The sequence below is a fragment of the Gorilla gorilla genome, chromosome 15 (genome assembly GCF_029281585.2).
Source record: "Gorilla gorilla gorilla isolate KB3781 chromosome 15, NHGRI_mGorGor1-v2.1_pri, whole genome shotgun sequence".
NCBI lineage: Eukaryota > Metazoa > Chordata > Mammalia > Primates > Hominidae > Gorilla > Gorilla gorilla.
In genome coordinates this window covers 20,415,530-20,436,221 of record NC_073239.2, presented here as the reverse complement: position 1 = coordinate 20,436,221, position 20,692 = coordinate 20,415,530, and the positions used below count along the sequence as shown (strand labels likewise).

Below are 20,692 nucleotides of genomic sequence, written 5' to 3'. Positions count from 1 at the left end.
GGTGATTTCGTCATTAAATGAGCATCAGAGAGTGCGCTTATAGATGGTGGAGCCTATATACGATTAGGCTATATGGTGTAGCCTCTTGCTCCAAAATAAACATATATTTTGATTTTCTTTCACACTGTTTAATGACATACTGCTCCTAGGCTATATGATGTAGCTTATTTCTCCTAGGCTACAAACCTGTACACCATGTTACTGTACTGAATACTGTAGGCAGTGGTAACACAATGGAAAAAATTTGTGTCTGTAATCATAGAAAGGGTGCTACAATACTATAAGGGACATCGTGATGGCTGTGATAACACTAGATAATAGGAATTTTTCAGCTCCTTTATCTTATGGGACCACCATTATATATGCTGTCCATCGTTGACCAAAACATTATGTGGCAGTACAGTCACAACTGTACAGTTCTTGTAATTTCTTGTTCATTGTGTTTGTATTATGTTAAATGTACTAGTACTCAATGTGTGAGCAGACAGGGAACAGAATACAAAGTCCAGAAATAGGCCAAAAACATAATATACTTTAGTATCTGATAAAGGGAACACAAAAAGTCGGTGGTAGAGAAAAGATGAATTATTCCATATTTGGTGATAGGATAACTAGAGCGACCTGGAAATAGCTAAAGTTGGATCTGTAACTCATACTGCTCAAGGATAAAGTCTAAATGTTAATATTAAATTTAAAAGAAAAAATATTCAAGCACTATAAAATTCATGGGAGAATTTATAACCTTGGAGTGGAGAAAGAAGCCATAAAGATGGATGTGACTGCATAAAAATCAGAACTTCTGCATGGAAAAAACTCCAGATACGCAGTCAAAACACAGATGACAAGTTGGGAAAAAATATTTGCAACTCATGACACACTTAAAGGGAAAATTTCCCAAACATATAAAGAACTAGAAATCAATAAGAAAAATATTAACACTCCAAAAGAAATATGGACAAAGAATTTAAGGAGAAGATTAACATGAAAAGAAATACAATTGTCTTACAACATATAAAAAGATATTGACATCGCTAGTAACAGAAACTAAAACTCTAGAGTGCTACTATTTTTTACCTATCAGATTGGCTGAATTTCAAGAGTTTAATACTACCCTTTGTTGTCAAAGTTGGGAAAACAGGTACTTTACACTGTCAACGGGAGTGTAAATTGGAATAACCTCTATAGAGGGGAATTTAACAATTTGCATCAAAATTACAATTGCAAATATACTCTAACCTAGAAATTTCACTTCTGGGATTTTATCTTTTATATATATTTGCATACATAAGAAATAAATGCACAAGCTTATTCATTATAAAGAGCGGAATTTTGAGAACACACCAAATGTCCATCAATAGGGATTAAATAAATTATAGTGCATCCATACAATGGAACACTGTGCTGTTGTAAAAAGAAAAAGGGAGAAGATCTCTGTGCTCTGACATGAAAAGACAACCAGATATAGTAGTAAGTGAAAAATGCAGAACCATGAATAGTATGCTACCATTTGTTCATGCAAGAGGCAAAATAAAAATCTTAGTATTTTGAAAAAATATTTTCATAAAGAAACTCTAGAAAACTACAAAAGAAATGAACAGTAGTCATATAACAGTAGTTATATGTGGAGGAGTAAGAACTAGACAGATGAATTTTAGGCATGGGAAGGAAAACTTCACAGTAAACCTTTAATCTTTTTTTGTTTTCCAATCATATTTTACCAAATGTTCCCTACTTAAAACTGTATCATTAAAATAATTAAATGAAACAGCTGAATAAACCATTTCACAATCAAATATAGCAAATAAAAAAATTTAAACCGAAAATAACTATACCAGTACTGATGTTGATTACATCTACCAAAGCAATGATGGAAGATGGCTTAGAGCAATTTTGATAAGAGCCATTATGAATTTGGTCCTAGCCTATGATATACCCCACCCCTTCACTTACCATATCCATATGCTATATGCCTCTGTTTTCTGGCTCAAAAAATTGGGAAAATTGAAAAATAAATCAAGGAGGGATTATATTTATTTTGGTTAGCTTCAAAAACATTTTTTACCATTTGAAATAAGAAATTCTTCTTTGCAGTTATCTCTAATTTTTTTTAAAAAATCATTTCTACATTCCCAAAGTAGCAATTGACCTGAATCCTATCTTACCACTAAAAGAAAGTTTGCCCAACTCTGAATTCTGCTTCAAATCTTCACTTCTAACATATCTTTAGGTTAAACAGAACATAAGGTTAAAGTAGCACAGCCTGGAGAATCAATGAGTTGATGCTACAATTGTATAGTTAAAAACTGTATTTACTCTAAATTGCAAAATGGTAGGTATTGTATGTGATGTTTAAGTCACAGCAATTGTTCTAGTAATAAATGTAATATTCAGCAGCATTTTCATAGATTACTCAGTTCATCATTAGTGCCATTTTTGCCTCTTTATAATAATGTGCACTTTAGAAAGAGCTTGGTTATTTCTTTGGTTGGGCCTATTTGCTCCTTTTTTATGTGAGATTTTTCAATACTATGAAATGATGCAGAGCAAAAAAGGTCCATCCACTTCACTCGTGTTGCCTCCTGCGTTACCTAAACCACAACAGAACAATGACAGACAACAGAGCCTTTCTCCTCTCTAACAATTCAGTCACCATGACAACCAGCAGAAGAACGTTGGGCCAGAAAAAAGCATTGAGCTTGAGGGACTAGACTAATCAAAAAATGGAATAACATGGCAACAATTACACTGATGAGTGAGAGGGAAGCTACGGATGCATTCAGACACCTATGGCACCACAGACTCAACGCATTCAGCATTTTGTGTTTAGTGTCTTGTGTTTTTGAGAGCAGGTAAATAGACAAGATCGAATTGTGTAACAGAATGTCAGTGCTCTAGTTAAATAGAAAATTCCTTTCCTTTGGCAGTGCTACTTCAAGCACGTTGAAGAGGGTTTAGGGGAGATGAGGTTTTGAAGTGAAATGTGTAATAGATACAATATGAGTGCCACAAAGCAACATTATTTAGTCTTAAAGTAAACTTCGGTATGCCTCCCACCCCTTATTTTCAAATATATAGGCACAAATAAAGGGAGTATGCTGCTGGGTTCGTGGCTGACACTGCCTGAAATCCAGCTTCATGTCAGGAACATACATGATTCTCTTCTGTTAACATGTTTCTGGGGGTAGATTGATTCCTATAGACAAAATCAAGCACCATGATGTTAGGCCATGTTCATTCTAATGTCTGGAGGAAGTCGAGCCCATCGTGATGGTTCTGTGGGTCAGATAACACGAGGACAGGATTATAGCTCTGTCTCCTACTCATCTGCCTCCACAGCTGCCTCCATTTACTTCTTTCAAAATTTTCTCCTGATTCCTGAGGAGTTTAGTATAATAGATGTGTGTATCTCTTTAAAATGGCATTTCTATTGCCATTCCTTCTTGATTGCAGGAATAGGTTGGATTGTAAACAGGCTGTATAGACATTGACCCTTGCCTCAGTTGCTCTGATTAAATTTTTCTCACAATTTTTGTAAATATGTATTGTTCTTACATAATTTAGTGGATATTTTTAGTGAATCACATTATGTGGTTTTAATGAATAGGCTTTTCAAAGGCAAATTTTTCTTTCCTGTAAACAGAAATATTTGAATTAGGATTATTTTATTAAATCAAACAGGAACTGATAACCTCTCCTCAAAGAAAGTAAAAGGCATGAAATACCGTCATTCTCATGGAGAAACTGGAGGTGAGAGAAATGAGACCTAACCCTGTAAGTTGCCCAGCAACATTATTTGTGTTGGGATGGGGTTAAGGCTCCAGTCTGGAGACTCTGAGCTAGTGCTGCCCCCTCAGAGCCCACAGACTATAGTATCTCCAGTTGTTATCTGTTCTATCACTTAGTACATTTTCTTAGTCTAGTTATTTTGACATTCTGTGACTCAGTTTACCTATCTATAAAATGGGCTTTTTGACTATGTTATTGTTAAAAAATGAGGATGGGACAGGGGGAAAAAAAGGAGGCAGTTTACTTTGACCCTATAAGTAAATGTTTCTTGATGAAAAGTTTTCTATATGAATGAATGATTGATTTTATTTTGATCTTGGTGTGAAGCCAAGCACTTCTAGCTAGGAATTCTTCATTAGAAAGATGCTTTTAAATTGTCTTTCCTGGGTTACTTTTTCTTTTGTTCAGGTGAAAGAAACAGCGTGGTTAGAGTAATGGCAGCCACTTAAAATGTTTATTCACAATTCATCTACTTCTCAAAAAGAATTTGAGACAAGTTATAAAGTTCTAATAAAACAGATTCATTAACAGAAGCTACAAAAACATGAAGTGGTAATCGAAGAAAAATTCATATCAAGAAATCCTGGCAAAAACAGTGCAAATTCTAGTTCCGAGGTTTCCAACAGCTGGGCAGAGAGGAACCCTGCTGATTACAGAATCCTCCTTAACTAATCATAAGAATTGTGTTGGTTCTTTAAGGGAAACGACCTTTTCCTGGCCCTTAGCTCCTCCAAGTGGAGTCTGTCCTGAGAAGTGGTGTATGGAGGTGCCCAAGGCATTGGCAGAGGAGGTGGCTTTCAGCAGAGTTGGGAAGAGCCCTTCCTGGAGGAAGACTTGTCCTTCTGACTTTGGCTGATGAGCATTCTAAGTCAGGAGCAGAGGAGAATCATTCCTTTCCCCTCTGTCATCAGAGGAAGGATAAGGAAAGAGGAAAGAAAGGGAAAAGAACATACTCTTCTGGGCTTAGAAGAAATCCACATCCCTTGAAAGCAAGTTACAACAGTTTATTTGGAAATCACCATATAGAGTAGGGCTTGAATTTGGCCACAATATTTTTTACCAAAGACCTTCTTGCTTTAAAATAAAGCAGCTGATAATCAGATATTTGGAAGGTGCCCATCCAGCTGCAGCGGGCCTCCTCCCTGAAGGCGGCCAGTTTGAGCTGCTGCCAGGAGATTGTGTCAAATACGAATGAAAAATAAGGGTTTTCTATGAGATTATTGTGAAAAGGTGAGAAAACAGCTAAATCAGCTTTGTAGGAGATAAACAGTGATATCTTGAGTAGACTCACACTACAAAAGCCAGATTTTAGACAGCATAAATGTGCTCATTCTTTCTATACAGTCTCCAATATTTTACTTTACTGTGAAGCAAATCTGCTTATCAGTCTTAACACCCTTCTCTGAGTTGCCAGATAAAAGGCCTCAGCAACTGGAAGAAATTTATCTTTAAAATGTTTCTATTATGCTTGGTGACAATGCCGTTTCCACCGAGGACTTCTCTAGTATGTTTTTTGTTTTTATTTTTTTCCTATGGATGAAGCAGGAATCAAAAAGGACTTTTCGCTTTGCCTCAGGAGAACAATACGGGCATGCAAACACCGAGCCTGGCACTGCATTAAGCTCTGAAAATGCTTTCGGGAACTGGTGGCGCCGTGCACATGCATCAGTGCAAGGGTCTTTACATTCTAGGAAACCTATCACAGTATGACGATCTGTGTGAGGCCCCCAAACTGAGTTTGTTCCTGTCTAGTTCTATTTCCCAGAGTGGCCTCACACTTTCTGAAATATGTCTGTAGGGGAGGAATTCACTAATCGTTCAGACTAAGGGAAGAAGTCCGTGGCTCAGTTCATTCACCTTCCCCCTTCTGCGCGTTCATTATAGCATAATGAGGCTGCCGCTTGTGGGGTGTCTGTGTGCAGGCACCAAGTGAGTCACTTCACTTATATCACCCTCACTGCAGCCCTGTAAAAATAAGTATTCTTAACCTGTCTGAGGTCATGCATTAACTTGGCATTCATTCAACACATTATCGAAGGGCTTATGCTCTAGGCTGGCCGACGCAGTTACAGATGTTGAGGGACCAGTGATAAACAAGATGTGTCCCTCTAACATAGAAATGAGAACACTGACCAGCAAAAAAGTTATGGGGACTGAGGAAGAACAGAACCAGAGTGTGAAGCCGTTTGTAATTCTGCAGCCCATACTATGCCTTTACACTGTGCAGCTTCTCTTGCCTGGTGCCGTCTTCTGATTTGTGTTTCCTAAGGTTAAGAGCGCTGACTTGGGGGCTCAAGGTAGTTTGCTACACGTTCACTGGATAATCTCAGAAAAGTTATTAACTTCTCTAGCCTCAATGTCATCTGTACAACAAGAATAGTAATACCAACTTCGTAAGTATGCTGTGTAACTTAAATGAGATTGTGCGTGTAAAGCCCAGCACATAAGTGCTCGGTTAATGTGAAGTATTTTCTTCACTATGCTTCTTACACCGAGGAACCTCTCTGAGGCTGTTTGCTTTCACCTAAAATATCTGCTTCCTACTCTGGCCAGTGTTGCCCCATAGGCAGTCAGAGTTTTTCCTCTGACCTAAGGTGACACTTGTCATAAGGGGTCTACAGGAACAAAGATGGAGAATTGTTCTTACACTCAGGATCATATTTGTGACCTTACATAATATTAAACAGTAGAAAATAATGGTACCAATCTATAAAAGGGGCATAATTTTCTGTAATGAACAAAGAGACATTGCAAAATGTTCGAGGACAGTTACGTTTCTCTTCCTTTCTCCTAAATCCATTGCCCCAAGACTTTTGCTTGCACCTGCCATAACAGAAAACAGGAGAGATGGGTGAATAGGGAAGAGTGGTCCCAAGAGGAGGGCTATAAAAATTTTAGTTTTAGCACCTGATTCCTGAGACACACACAAGAGCAAATTATCACCCTCTGTTCCCATGTTCATCTCTCTTGTTAGACTGGAGAATATGTCAAGGAAATGACAATCTTACGCATCTTTGTCATTTTAGTGTCTTTCATGGTGCCTAGCATATAAGAAGTGCTCATTAAATATCGTGGAATGAATAAATTAATGCCAAGTGAGCCCAGAAGTTTTGTTTGTTGCTTTAAAGTTTACACATTTCTGCATTGCAGAAGGACTAGAAAAACATGTCAAGATGTAATGTGGAACAGTAGTGCTGAGATTTGTGGTGTTTTTTTCTTTGTGCTTTTAGAGTTTTATGGTTAATAACATAATAGCAACTGATATCAAGAAAAGATCTTTGACTTTACTTGTGAGGTGGAAGTCACTGGCATTTCTAGACTAAGGAGTGACATGACATGTGCTGGAGCCTTGGAAAGTTCAGTGCAATGGTGGTGGGCAGCACCATCCTTGCCCTACTCTCTCCAGGCTCTGAACAGACCATGGTTAATGTGCCTCTGTAGTTCAAATCACGTAACTCTTCCATGGATCTCTCAGTACTTTGGAGCCATTATTGCATTCAGCATTCCAATTAGGGGGCCGGGCATGACAATTCCACCGGACAGAAGATCAGGAAGATTATGCCTTTGACTCCAGTTTAAAATATTACACCCTGCTCTCCTATAATCTAACCTTCTATCCCTTAGCTCAGAGTGACTTATTTCCCCCTTCCTCCTCTGTGCTAAATGCCTACTGATGTGAGCAATCAGCATGAGCCAGGGTACCTAATTATGTTTAGTTTACAAGCAATGTCATTCTTAATGGCTTCAGAAAGTTTCATTCTTTATCCTTTCCTCTGCTGCAACTGACTCTGGTAACTAATTGCTTTCAGCAATGATCTACATACTCTTATCTCTCCTTCACAAATAGATGGGAAATAAAGGTATTATAGTCTCTGAGCTCTGTTGGTTCCACATTGGTCTGTGATGTTGTTATAAAGGTTATGAGTCACTGAAGAACAAGTTCAAGTCAATCCTTCCCCCTGAGACCCCACAGCTTATTTTTTAAAAATTGTATGGTAAGTCATCATGCTGTCATTGGGTCTACATAGGAGGACAACTATGTCTCCTAGTGCAAGTTCAACGGCTGGTTGGTTATTTGGCTTCTTGAGTGTCACAGGCCCAGGTGCACCCCTACACCCCTCTAGGCAACCACAAGACTCTTTCTCTGGCCAGAATTAATTATTGGGAAGACAACACCCTACATTAGGAGAAAGTGAACAGGCCTTACAGCATAAATAATTTCTAAACTTAGTCTTGACTAGACTTTATATCTCCTTAAATTATTGATAGCATAAATTAGATTCTCCCAAACATACAGATTATTTGGCAGTGAATTAGATGATCTGGGGAGATAATCCAATAAATAACTCTCCACAGATGAGTCAATGAAGGCATCATCTTTCCCAGGCATGTGCTTTCTTAGTTAGCTCATGCCTGTTTCTAAGAGGCCATCAAAGGGTGACACTAATGGTTGGCATCCAAGTCCCTGAAGAGACCTTTGGTCAGATGGTACTTTTGGTCAGTCCTATCCTAGAAGGGACTCCCTAATATAACTTCTTACCTAACATCAGGAAGTCATCTTTTTGGACAGGCTTTTCAGGAAGTCCAGAGTCAAGCCCCTGTCACTTTAAATACATTTAATATATTCTGGAAAGTCTTTTTTTTTTTTCATTTTAATATGGGAATTATTGAGCTTGCTTACTTCATGGGCTGTTAGGAGTTTTTAGTGGATTGAATGATGATCCCCCAAAAGATATGTCCACCCAGAACCTCAGAATGTGTCCTAATTTGGAATAAGAGTCTTATGGATTCAATTATGATAGTGATCTTAAGATCAGTTCATTCTGGATTATCCAGGTGGCTCCTAAATCCAATGACAAGTGTCCTTAGATGAGACAGAAAAGGAAAAGACAGACACAGAGGAGACTATCACGTGAAGACAGACACGGAGATTGGGGTTATGCTGCCCCTAGTCAAGGAACACCTGGAGCCACTGGAAGCTGGACAAGGGGGCAGATTCTCCCCCAGGACCTTCAGAGGAAGCACAGCCCTCCCCACACCTTGAGCCAAGTCTTTTGGCCCCCATATCTATGGGAGAATACTTTTCTATTGGTTTAAGCCATGCAGTTTGCAGTGATTTGTTAAGCAACCCTGGGAAACTAATACAAGTACATTCTTTGAGGGTCATAGCTCTAAGGAGTGGCAGAGTGGTTTTTGGTGGGTCTGTTCCCTAGTGTCATTTTCTGGGAAGTGTGAATTTGATTGCTTTGTTGGGGTTCTATCTTCTGGCACCCGATTAGGGATATTTGGGCTCACTCACTCCCAAGAGGCCCAAAGTTCAGTACATGGCTGGTGGGTTTTGGTCCAAGGCTGATTATAAATGCAATAAATTCTTCATGCGATTTTAAAACAAACAAATTGTCCCTAATGCCATTTTCACTAGGAGTTAAACTTCTTGAACATGAGACAAGGAACACCAAAGGCACAAACAATAATTAACTCCTGATTGCAGTGCAGGGCCAAGAAGTCTTGTTTTGTTATCAGTTCTCTGAGAGATTAAACATTTGATTAAACATATTTCAGCAACAGAAACTACTGAAACGGCTTTTGAACTATTTTAGTCACATAGCTGTATATTTACCTTTACCCAATGAAACAATATCCTGTACTCTGCTCATTTGTTTATGTGCTTGAAGGAATTGGGTCTCCACATCTATTTATTCTGCCCTTTCTTGAATATGAAGGAAATGACTCAATTCAAGAACTATTTGGCCAGTGCCTACTATGTGCTCCATACACTGAGTTGATTGGGTTAGGACAGAAGTAAAAAGCAAAGATTCCAAATGCTTTCAGGTTAATCAAGGAAGGAGAGTGTACAAGTAATCCATGTATCAAAGATACTTGTACCACCCAAGAGAGACACCTGGAAATGTCCCCATTTTCTCTTCAGCAGCTCTTTGTTGGTGTATTTTCCAGGACTCTACCTCTTCTAGCAGCTCTTAAATAGAGGAGTTCCACAAGGTTTGAGTAGAGGCTTTTTTCCCCCTTTCTCTCTCTACCTGGGCAGGAAAGTCCATGCCCTCCAATGCTTTAGTTACTAACAAAATCCCCTAATATTCCTCTTCTGCCCAGAGCATTTCTCTGAGCTCTGAACTGCTACATACAACTGCTTAACACCTCATGGATGGCACATAGGCATCTCATACTCGACAGGCACAAACAACTCATGATCTTTGACCCCTTGCCTCAGACTGGACCACCTTTCAACATTTCATTCCCAAGAATGACAGACAGAAACCAGGGAGCTCTAAACCACTCTCGACCCCATCAATTATACCTTTTTAATTTTTCTCATATTCATCTGTTCATCTCCATTTCCACTGCTGACTCCTTGGTCTAATATATATCACAATAGGATCACAGGAGTGAGTTCCCCTTACCTTTGCCATATTCTATTGGTTAGAAGTCAGTCATGGGTCCTGCTCACACTAAAGGAGATTATTCAGACAAAACCAGGGAGCCAAGATCATGGCACCATCTTAGAACTTAGCAACTGATTTATTTTTATCTTGTTTTTGGGATTACAGATTAGCTTGTGTTCAAGGGATCTATGCTAAAGTTTTAACAGATCTGAACTCCAACTTCCTCAGAGAGCCCTCATCAATCCAAGAATTGAGTCTAATTTTATTCTTCAGGCTTACCTAACACCGTGTACTTCTTTATAGCATTTATTACAATTTCAGTTTAAAAAATAGTTAAATGACTAGACGCTTATAGTACTAGATTATTATTAGATTATTATATACAACAGATTAAGAAAAAAAATATATATATATATCTTCCCCGCTTGTCAGTCCTATGGAGAGGCTGTTTTGTTTGGCATAGCACCAGGCCTGAAACACCATGGAAGCTCAAAACTGTTTTTTAGATAAATAGAAGAGCCATGGAAGCTATATTTTGTTACTCTGTCTACCCTCACCCAGAGATCAGACACGTCTCACTTCTGGGCTACTTACTTAATGGGTTGCTTCCCACCTCCACTGCCAGAATACTGGCCACAATGTGCCAGTGGAAGTTAGGCAAAAAACAAAAACAAAAACAAGACGCTAACCTTGCCTCCATTATCATGCAAACAGGCAAATCATGGTTTTTCAAGGTCATAACCACAATAAGCATTCCAAATTGACAATAGATGTTAGAGGGAGTCAGGGATAGAGTTGTAACCTAGAACCACCAATAAAAGTTACAGCAACTTATTTATTTTTACCTTGTTTTCTGGGATTGCAGATTAGCTTATGTTCAAGGGATCTATACTAAAGCATTGACAGATAAGTTGATATGACTGTGTCTCATATGGGAATTAGGGGCAGATTTATGTTTCAGCAATTTTAGAGAACAAACATTTGCTTGGTTACCTGTGAGGTGCCTGGATGGATTTTCACTTTTTTGAAAATAGGGTGTTCCTTTTGGTAGCCTAATCATGGCCACCATTCTTAATCATGGAATCTTCCTAACCTGCTTCTGAAGGTGGTCACCACCATCGCCTCTAACAGTATGCCTGTGAATTACGGAGCACTTCATTAGTACCAGGCCTGCACCAAACACTATGTATGTTATCTCCCTTACTGATTACAATCCCTGTAAGTATCTAGTGCTTACCCTATCACATTGGTTTTCAAACTTCAATAAGCATCAGAATTACCTGGAGGGCTGCTGAAACACTTCTGGGTCCCACCCCCAGAGTTTCTGATTCAGTAAGTCTGGTGTGGGGCCTGAAAATGTGCATTTAACAATTTCCCAGGTGATAGAGATGCTTCTGTTACTGGCAACCACATGTTAAGAGCTACTACTATATATGGTATATATTATCATTATTTTACTGATTAAAAAAACTGAGGTTAGAGAGATTAAGATCACATGGCCAGCAAGTTATGCAGCCAGAATCAAATCCAGGTTGGCCAACTTGAGATTACTAGGTAATACCACCAGCACAAAAAAAATCTTGTAAGCTCATAAGCAATGGCACAGAAATATGCCCACTGGAATAAATCAATCTTCAGGTAACTCCAAGCATTCTTGATCACTGTGGTTTAAGTAACCATTCATATAGCCACATTTTAAATGATCATTAAGTTTCAGTATATTAAAATCTGGAACAAAATTGTTCATTAAGATGACAGTTTGAAAACCTTGATCAAGAAACAGAAATTCAAAAGGAATTTGAACAGGCTGACTCCAGAAGAAAATCTCCTGCTCATTTCTATAGAAGATGAAAATGTATTGGTGAAGATCAAAGGTCTGAGCAATCCTTTTCTTGCTGAGTGAGAACTATCTGGTGAGCAGAGAGGAAAACCCAGATCTACATATGGTAACTTGAAGGTTTGAAGTGATAGAAACTGGACGACGGAGGTAAACTTAAAAGTCTGGCTTAAATATAACTTGGCCTGTTCTGTCTATGTTGAGTGACTAGAAAGGGAATCGCTTTTTCATTCCCATCTCCACTGCGCTCTTCTGGACTTCATCCCTGATTCTGGCATTATCCCAACGGCTTCTGGCTGGTTTTCCAGCCCCAGGCTTTCCTCACTCATGATGACCAAAAAAAGTAGCAATTTTATCCTTTTTCAAACAGTGTTTCTTATGATTCTTCCTAATTTATGAACTTACAGAGGCACATTCAAGACTCATCAAGATAGAGTCCTTTGTCTTTGTCCCTCATCTCACCACCCTCACTTTTCATTATTCCTCAATGAAACTTTCGCTCCTTTCAGTAAGCAAATCTGCTCTTCCTAAGCCTTAAATGTTTTACTTCTGCCTCTTTATTTCCTTTCTGCTCAATTACTATAATTATCTACTTTTTAAAAGTTTGATAATTACAGTTTTTATTTTGAATGGTAGAATATCACAGCTGGTTTTAACCAACCTATGAGTTACATGTATACCACAACCAATTCCAAGTAGAGTTCTGCTCCATATCTTCTGTTTTTAAGTTTTGTAAGATCATTGTTTTTACCATGACGCTGGGCTCCACCAAAATTTCTAGTTTTATCACAATAAAAATAGCTACTTTCAATATTGAACATTTTAACCGAATTTAAAATAGCATTCACAAAATGTCAGATGTTTCAACTATGCCAGAATAGGCTATATTCTTATTTCATGAATTGTTGAAAAGTAGTATTTTTATAATTAAGCGATTTTCAATTTGAAGCTGAAGCCTGCTATAAAACTTGTATCACTGAACCATTTTATCAGGGAAGGTAGCTCTCTTCAACCAAGCCCAGAGCTTTGGGAAGGATGTACATGGGGCAGTGAGGGAGGAAGGGTACACCCGCATAGCCAGCCAGGTTGGCAGCCACATCAACCTTTGTGATCAATATGGTGACAGATGTTGCAGATAGTTAAGTGGTGGATGTGAGGGCGATCTATTTTTTTGTTGTTATACTTTAGGTTCTGGGATACACATGCAGAATGTGCAGGTTACATAGGTATACATGTGCCATGGTGGTTTGCTGTACCCATCAACCTGTCATCTACATTAGGTATTTCTCCTAATGCTATCCCGCCTTCTAGCCCCCACCCCCCACCTAACAAGCCCCAGTGTGTGATGCTCCCCACTTCCTCTGTCCATGTGTTCTCATTGTTCAATTCCCACTTATGAGTGAGGACATGTGGTGTTTGGTTTTCTGATCCTGTGTTAGTTTGCTGAGAATGATGGTTTCTAGCTTCATCCATGTCCCTGCAAAGGACATGAACTCATCCTTTTTTATGGCTGCATGGTATTCCATGGTGTATATGTGCCACATTTTCTTTATCCAGTCTATCATTGATGGGCATTTGGGTTGGTTCCAAGTCTTTGCTATTGTGAAAGGTGCTGCAATAAACATACATGTGCATGTGTCTTTATAGTAGAATGATCTGTAATCATTTGGGTATATATCCAGTAATGGGATTGCTGGGCCAAATGGTATTTCTGATTCTAGCTCCTTGAGGAATCACTACACTGTCTTCCACAATGGTTAAACTAATGTACACTCCCACCAACAGTGTAAAAGCTTTCCTGTTTCTCCACATCCTCGCCAGCATCTGTTTCCTGACTTTTTAATGATCACCATTCTAACTGGCATGAGATGGTATCTCATTGTGGTTTTGATTTATATTTCTCTAATGACCAGTGATGATGAGCTTTTTTTCACATGTTTGTTGGCCACATAAATGTCTTCTTTTGAGAAGTGTCTGTTCATATCCTTGACCCACTTTTTGATGGGGTTGTTTTTTCTTGTAAATTTCAGTTCCTTGTAGATTCTGGATATTAGCCCTTTGTCAGATGAATAGATTGGAAAACTTTTCTCCCATTCTGTAGGTTGCCTGTTCACTCTGACGACAGTTTCTTTTGCTGTGCAGAAGCTCTTTCTTTTAATTAGATCCCATTTGTTATTTTTGGCTTTTGTTGCCATTGCTTTTGGTGTTTTAGTCATGAAGTCTTTGCCCATGCCTATGTCCTGAATGGTATTGCCTAGGTTTTCTTCTAGGGTTTTTATGGTTTTAGGTCTTATGTTTAAGTCTTTAATCCATCTTGAGTTAGTTTTTCTATAAGGTGTAAAGAAGGGGTCCAGTTTCAGTTTTCTGCATATAGATAGCCAGTTTTCCCAACACCATTTATTAAATAGGGAATCTTTTGCCTTTCAAGCCCAACTCAAAACCCCCTTTCCCTAGGCAATCTTTCATTATCGACTTCATCTAAATGTGGTATTGCTCCTTGGCCTTTCTGGGTCAAGTTGGTACTAAATTAGTTTATATATTGAGAAGTTGTTCTGTGTAAGTATTCTTCAGCTGTTCAATTATTTTCTAACTCCTCTCCAGAAGGACTAGAAGCTCTTTGAGAGCAGATATTATCTTTGTTCCTTTTGTTAAGTGCCCAGTGGACCTCATTTATTCCTTCATTTTTTTTTTCTCACTTGCATTCAGCACTTTCCATGTGCCAGGCAGTGAGCTTGCCCCGGTGCTGTAAGTAGAAATTTGGTTGCTTTCATAAGTCCTGCCCTGCACAGGGGCCTTCTAATCCAGAGCTTTGTACTTGGACTTTGATAGTTGTGAGTGCCTTCCATTTACTCACTGGAGAAGTCTGAAATACAGGACAGGTAAAAAGACAGGAGGAGCTTGCTGGGAAGTCGAAGTATTTTTGTGGTGGGGGAGCTGGGTTGGAGAGGGACAGCAGGTTAAGGAGAAGCTTGTTGAGAAAGCAGAATTGAACTCTGTAACATTGCCCAGCAGGGATCCTTTTGCCAAATAGTAAATGAAAGAAAGACTTCATTTCCAACAGTTTTGCCTAAGGTAGAGCAGAACTGTTGTATTTTCAATAGGCAGAGGCTATATGAGTAATTGAAATCAAAGAGAGTGGCTTTCTGAATTCACCCAACATGGAAGTTTGATGACTTTGAGTAGCATCTTTGTTCCTGAGCCTCTTTCACTGTAAAAAGTAGATGTTAGAATTGGCACTTAATTAACCAGCTGACCTACTCAGAAATTGAAAGTTCTTTGAACGATGATAACATTCCTGTACAGACACTGACACTGTCTATGCATGTCTGTATATAGGACAGTGTCTACATAGAATGGTTATAAAGCAAACAATTCAAAGCTGAGTTAGAAATTGGTTATATACATTAGAACTGGTATATGTGTTAAAGCTAAGATATAGAAAATAGGGGTGCAACAGAATTCTACATTTTTGCTCATTCTGAACAATTTTTCCTGCAACCATAATGGTTAGCCATCCCAGTATGATGGTACTGGGCGGTTTCAGCTCCCTTATTTATCTGTCCTGCTCTTTGGCTAGAATAGCCAGGTGGCTCTATCCTTCTGAGAGCAGCAAGAAGGATCGGAGTTCCTGTGCTTTCTTCGACGACTGTGTGTGTGTGTGTGTGTGTGTGTGTGTGTGTGTGTGTGTGTGTGTGTGTGTGTGTGTGTGTGTTGCCTCTTGTTCTTGAGAGACAAGGTCTCGTTATGTTATCCAGACTGGACTAGAACTCCTGAGCTTATGCGATGCTCCTGCCTCAGCCTTCTGAATAGCTGGGACTACAGAGGTGTGCCTCTGAGGCCGGCCAACTTGGTTATTTTGTCCTGTGTGAGGGGGGCAAACACAAAGCTCATTGGAGGATGTCTTAGGAGTTAGAGTCAAGCAGTCCTCAGCGCTCAGGGGCTAAAAGTCAGCTACCAGAATATAACTTTATAAGGAGAGAACTAGGGAATCTGTCTGAAATGTTCTCTCAGCATTCATCACTTTCCTTTCTCCACTACCTAGTTGACCTTCTTCCCCTTTGTTTCATTAGTCCGAAACCATTCCAAAACATGCGCTTGTATCGATGCATGTCTCCTCCTCTCATTCCATTTCAGCTAGAAGAGCTTTCTCAACAATACTGCTTCCCTTTCCTAGGACTCTTTGTAGAACTCAACCGACAGGCAGTTCCCCTTCAGTAGTCCTCTCTCCCTCTTCTAAGACTGAGGGAAGAAGACAAAAAACCCAGTGGGAGGGGCCAGCCAAGGAAGTAATGGGCTGAGGGATGTGGAGAGCCTGACTTTCCCCCACATAGCCCCAAGCAATGAGGAAGGTAACTACAAGGCCCCCCAAACAACCTATACTGCAAAGTCAAATACAGAGATAGAGAATAAAACAATGGTTACCAGGGGCAGGGTGGTGGGGAAGAAATGGGGAGATATAAGTCAAAGGATCCAAAGTAGCAGATCTAATGCACAACGTGAGGACTCTAGCTGGTGGTATTGTATTCAAAATTCCTGCCAAATGAAGATTGTACTTGCTGTTGCCACACATACAAATAGGTAAGTGTGTGAGATGATAGATATGCTGATTTGTTTCACTATAGTAACCATTTTACTATCTATACGTATCTCATAACATTATGTTGTACACCTTAAATCATGTACACTTTTTTTTTTTTTTTTTTGAGGCAGAGTCTCATTCCATCACCCAGGCTGGAGTGCAGCAGCGTGATCTTGGCAACCTCCACTTCCCAGGCTCAAGAAATCCTCCCACCTCATCCTCCCAAATAGCTGGATCTACAGGCGTACACCACCACAATCAGCTGTATTTTTTGTAGAGACTGGGTTTCGCCATGTTGCCCAGGGTGGTCATGAACTTGTGAGCTCAAGTGATCTGCCCGCCCCAGCCTCCCAAAGTGCTGGGATTACAGGCATGAGCCACTGCCCCTGGCCTAATAAAATTTATTTTTAAAAAAGGACCTATGGCGAATCATTTTTACAAATAAAATCTATAGTCAAGGTGCAGTATGGGAACAGCATTTTACTGAGTAATCTTGCAAAGAATACGTCATTAACCACTACACTAATCTTGTTCTTGATGTACACCAGCAACAAATACAAAGAAAAATTTAGTCTCTTACTTTAATAGGTTCCAAGTATGCCACGTCGTGTTTTTTGCCGAATAATTTATTAGTAAGAGGAGATGACTCTAGTAAGTTATAGAAGTTATATTGAATTTTTTAAAAAAAATTTTCAAAACTATTCTGTGGGGATTGAGGACAGATGAACTACGAAGGAACATGATGGAACTTTCTGGGGTGAGCATAATGTTCTATATGATGATAGGGGCTTGGGTTACATAAGTGAGCATTTATGAAAACTGTACACTTTTTGTGCATTTCATTGTGTATAAAGTTGACTTCAAAAAAAATTGAACTCCAATTAATTACATGCATGCTGAACTATTTAGAGTGAAGTATACTGATGCCTGTTGTTTACTTTGAAGTATTTCAAAACAGTAAAATGGATAGAGGAATGTGCAATAAATTGGTACGTGATAAGGAAAATATAGTCAATTATGTTAATAGTAAAATCTAGATGGTGAGTAAACTGGTGTCCATTGTAAAATTCTTTAAACTTTGCTTTATGTTTGAAAATTTTAAGAATAAGATGTTAGTAAAAAATAATTGTTGTGCTATTATTAGAAAATCAAAAAATAACAAATGCTGGTGAGGCTGTGGAGAAAAAGGAACGCTTATACAGTGTTAGTGGGAGTGTAAATCAGTTCAACCATTGTGGAAGACAGTGTGGCGATTCCTCAAAGCCCTAAAGACAGAAATACCATTTGACCCTGCAATTCCATTACTGGGTATATACCCAAAGGATTATAAATCATCCTGTTACAAAGACACATGCACACATTATGTTCATTGCAATATTATTCATAATAGCAAAGACATGGAATGAATCTGAATGCCTATCAATGGGGGCTGGATAAAGAAAATGTGGTACATATACACCATGGAATACTACACATTCAAAAAAAAAAATCGTGTCCTTTGCAGGAACATGGATGGATTTGGAGGCCACTATCCTCAGCAAACTACCGCAGGAACAGAAAATCAAACATTGCATGTTCTCACAAGTGGGAGCTGAACAATGAGAACACATGGACACAGGGAGGGGAACTACACACACTGGGGCCTGTGGGGAGGGGGAGTGAAGGGAGGGAGAGCATTAGGACAAATAACTAGTGAGTACCAGGCATAATTATGGATAATAAATTATGAATAATGATAAAATTATAGGTGATAAAAGAATCTGTACAACAAACCCCCATGGCACAATTTTACCTGTGTAAGAAACCTGGACATGTACCCCTGAACTTAAAAGTTAAAATAATAGTAATTGTTGGCTGGGCGCAGTAGCTCATGCCTGTAATTCCAGCACTTTGGGAGGCCGAGGCGGGTGGATCATGAGGTCAGGAGATCGAGACCATCCTGGCTAACACAGTGAAACCCCGTCCCTACTTAAAAAAAAAAAAAAAAATACAAAAACTCAGCCGGGTGTGGTGGCGGGCACCTGTAGTCCCAGCTACTCGGGAGGCTGAGGCAGGAGAATGGCATGAACCCAAGGGGCGGACTCCGTCTCAAAAAATAATAATAATAGTAATTGTTAAAATAATTTTATGTGATTCAGTCAACTACTATCATTTTGGAATATCTCAACTCTTCTGGCTACTGACCAAAACCAACATTATGCAGCTCATGATAGTTTTTAATGTTTAAGAAGCATCACCTGGCTTTGTGTAGCCTCTGTATAGAGGAATTCTTTATGGAAATGACACCTTTCTTCCATTGTACACACATTGGTAGAGAATGCCAGTTTTGAGGTGGAGGAAAGCAACATTTAACTTCTTCTACGGGACTGAGATACATTTTCTAATCACTACCATGTTAATCAAATATTGCTTTCATCTGTTTAAGGTGTTATTTTCTTCTGTGTAATATGAAAAATTATCAAGAAGGTGACATTTGAACTGGGCCTTGAAGGATAAGTAGAAGTTCACCAAGCATCAAAACAAGGAAAGAAAAATGTCCAGTTTCAGTTATCTCTCTCTCATCATACCTAGCAGAGTAAATGCTAGATAAATGTTTAGTCCAAGTTGCAAAAGCTGAAAGGTCAAGTTCCTAAACAAACTGTAAAAGAACCAACCTGATTTGAGGTAAACTGTCATTTTACTAGGTGATCACATTTCAGCGAAAGGTATTCTGAGACAGTGAAAAACTTGCAGGTCTTGCCAAGATTTGCAACCCTTCTGGGAGAAAAGAGACCCTGTGCCAGGAAGCCAAATATTGTGGTTTGCTTGATTTTCTTAAAATAAATATTTCTAGACTTAATCCATCCAAATAAATTAAAACGGTATCCCTGGGAGGCCTCAAGTGCTACAATTCTTAGCAAACTTTTGGAAGCCCCTTCTTGGAATGGTGTTCAATGCCTACAATACTTCCCTTTGAATATCTTCAGAGTAAGATTTGATTTCTGAAACAAGAAATTCATGCAGAGGCCTGCCTTGAGTTGGACTAGTTTTGGAAGAGAGTACAGCTGTAAACTCACCGTGATTTTCTTAATATAAATTTATTCTTAAAACTGTAAGAGAAGAATTTCAAAAATATCTTTAGTATCGTGAGAATACATGTATAACCTCCTGAGGTGACTACTTTGAAGGACAAAGCTTACATGAAAATACAGTCACACCTAGAAGCATAAGCACACCTGCCCACTGGCCAAGTTGGGCTTAGAGAGAAGCAGGTAACTCATGCTTACCACCCCCCACTTTGTCTTTTGAAAAGCACTGGCCTCTGAGGCAGTTTGCAATGGGTTCCATGCCTTCCTCGGTGCCCGTTTCTACAAAAGCAGTTCACGAGATGTGGCTATTTCACATATGACCCTGCAGAAAAGCACAGAGGGGAGGCAAGCTGTGCCCTGTGAGGACATTAGAAATGGCCCAGAATCTAGCAAGAGAAAAAGCAACCATTCACTCTGTGGCCCTGGGATTCACCCAGATCCAGCTGCCGCAGAAGACAGGGGAGGTGCCAGTCCTCAGATGGCGAAAGATAAACGTGGAAAACGGAAACAGCCTGAATCATGCGTGCTAAACGGTATCCTCAGCTAGTGGCAAGACTGTATTGTATAGGGAGGTTGGAAAGCAAAACGAGGTGTGGGATGAGTCACGGCCAGCACATTGAAACTACAAGAGGGTGTGAGGGACAGTGTGGGTGGAAGAGGCGGAACTCGTGATTTGTGGGTAGTAAGTTGGGTAATGAAAGAATAGGAGAAACTCATGGGCCTTGAGCCTTTGTGAATTCTCTCCTGCTATCTAAAGACACTCCATTGTTATAAAATAACATTTTTCAGGGTCTAATTGCCTTGTGTTTTGGCACTTATGTTTCTTCTGACTTTTGGTTTACCCAGATTCTCCTTCCCGTCTGGCTCCCCAGACAGTGATTTACTTAATGCTTTGCATTTTAAGTGACATCATCTGTTTTCCAGACAAACACCGTGGCAGCCTACACACCTTGAAGCACCACCACCATCTTGTGTTTATCACCATACCCTCTTATAACTAAACATTTACAAAAGACATTCT

General features: G+C 39.3%; 1 long non-coding RNA gene across 1 annotated transcript; it reads left to right on the top strand.

The window, feature by feature from the left end:
- Nucleotides 1-2,646: 2,646 nt before the first annotated feature.
- LOC129526611 (uncharacterized) lies at nucleotides 2,647-17,021 on the top strand. The gene is made up of 2 exons (XR_008671287.2): nucleotides 2,647-2,849; nucleotides 16,735-17,021. It is a non-coding gene; the product is annotated as an uncharacterized lncRNA (long non-coding RNA).
- Nucleotides 17,022-20,692: the final 3,671 nt, after the last annotated feature.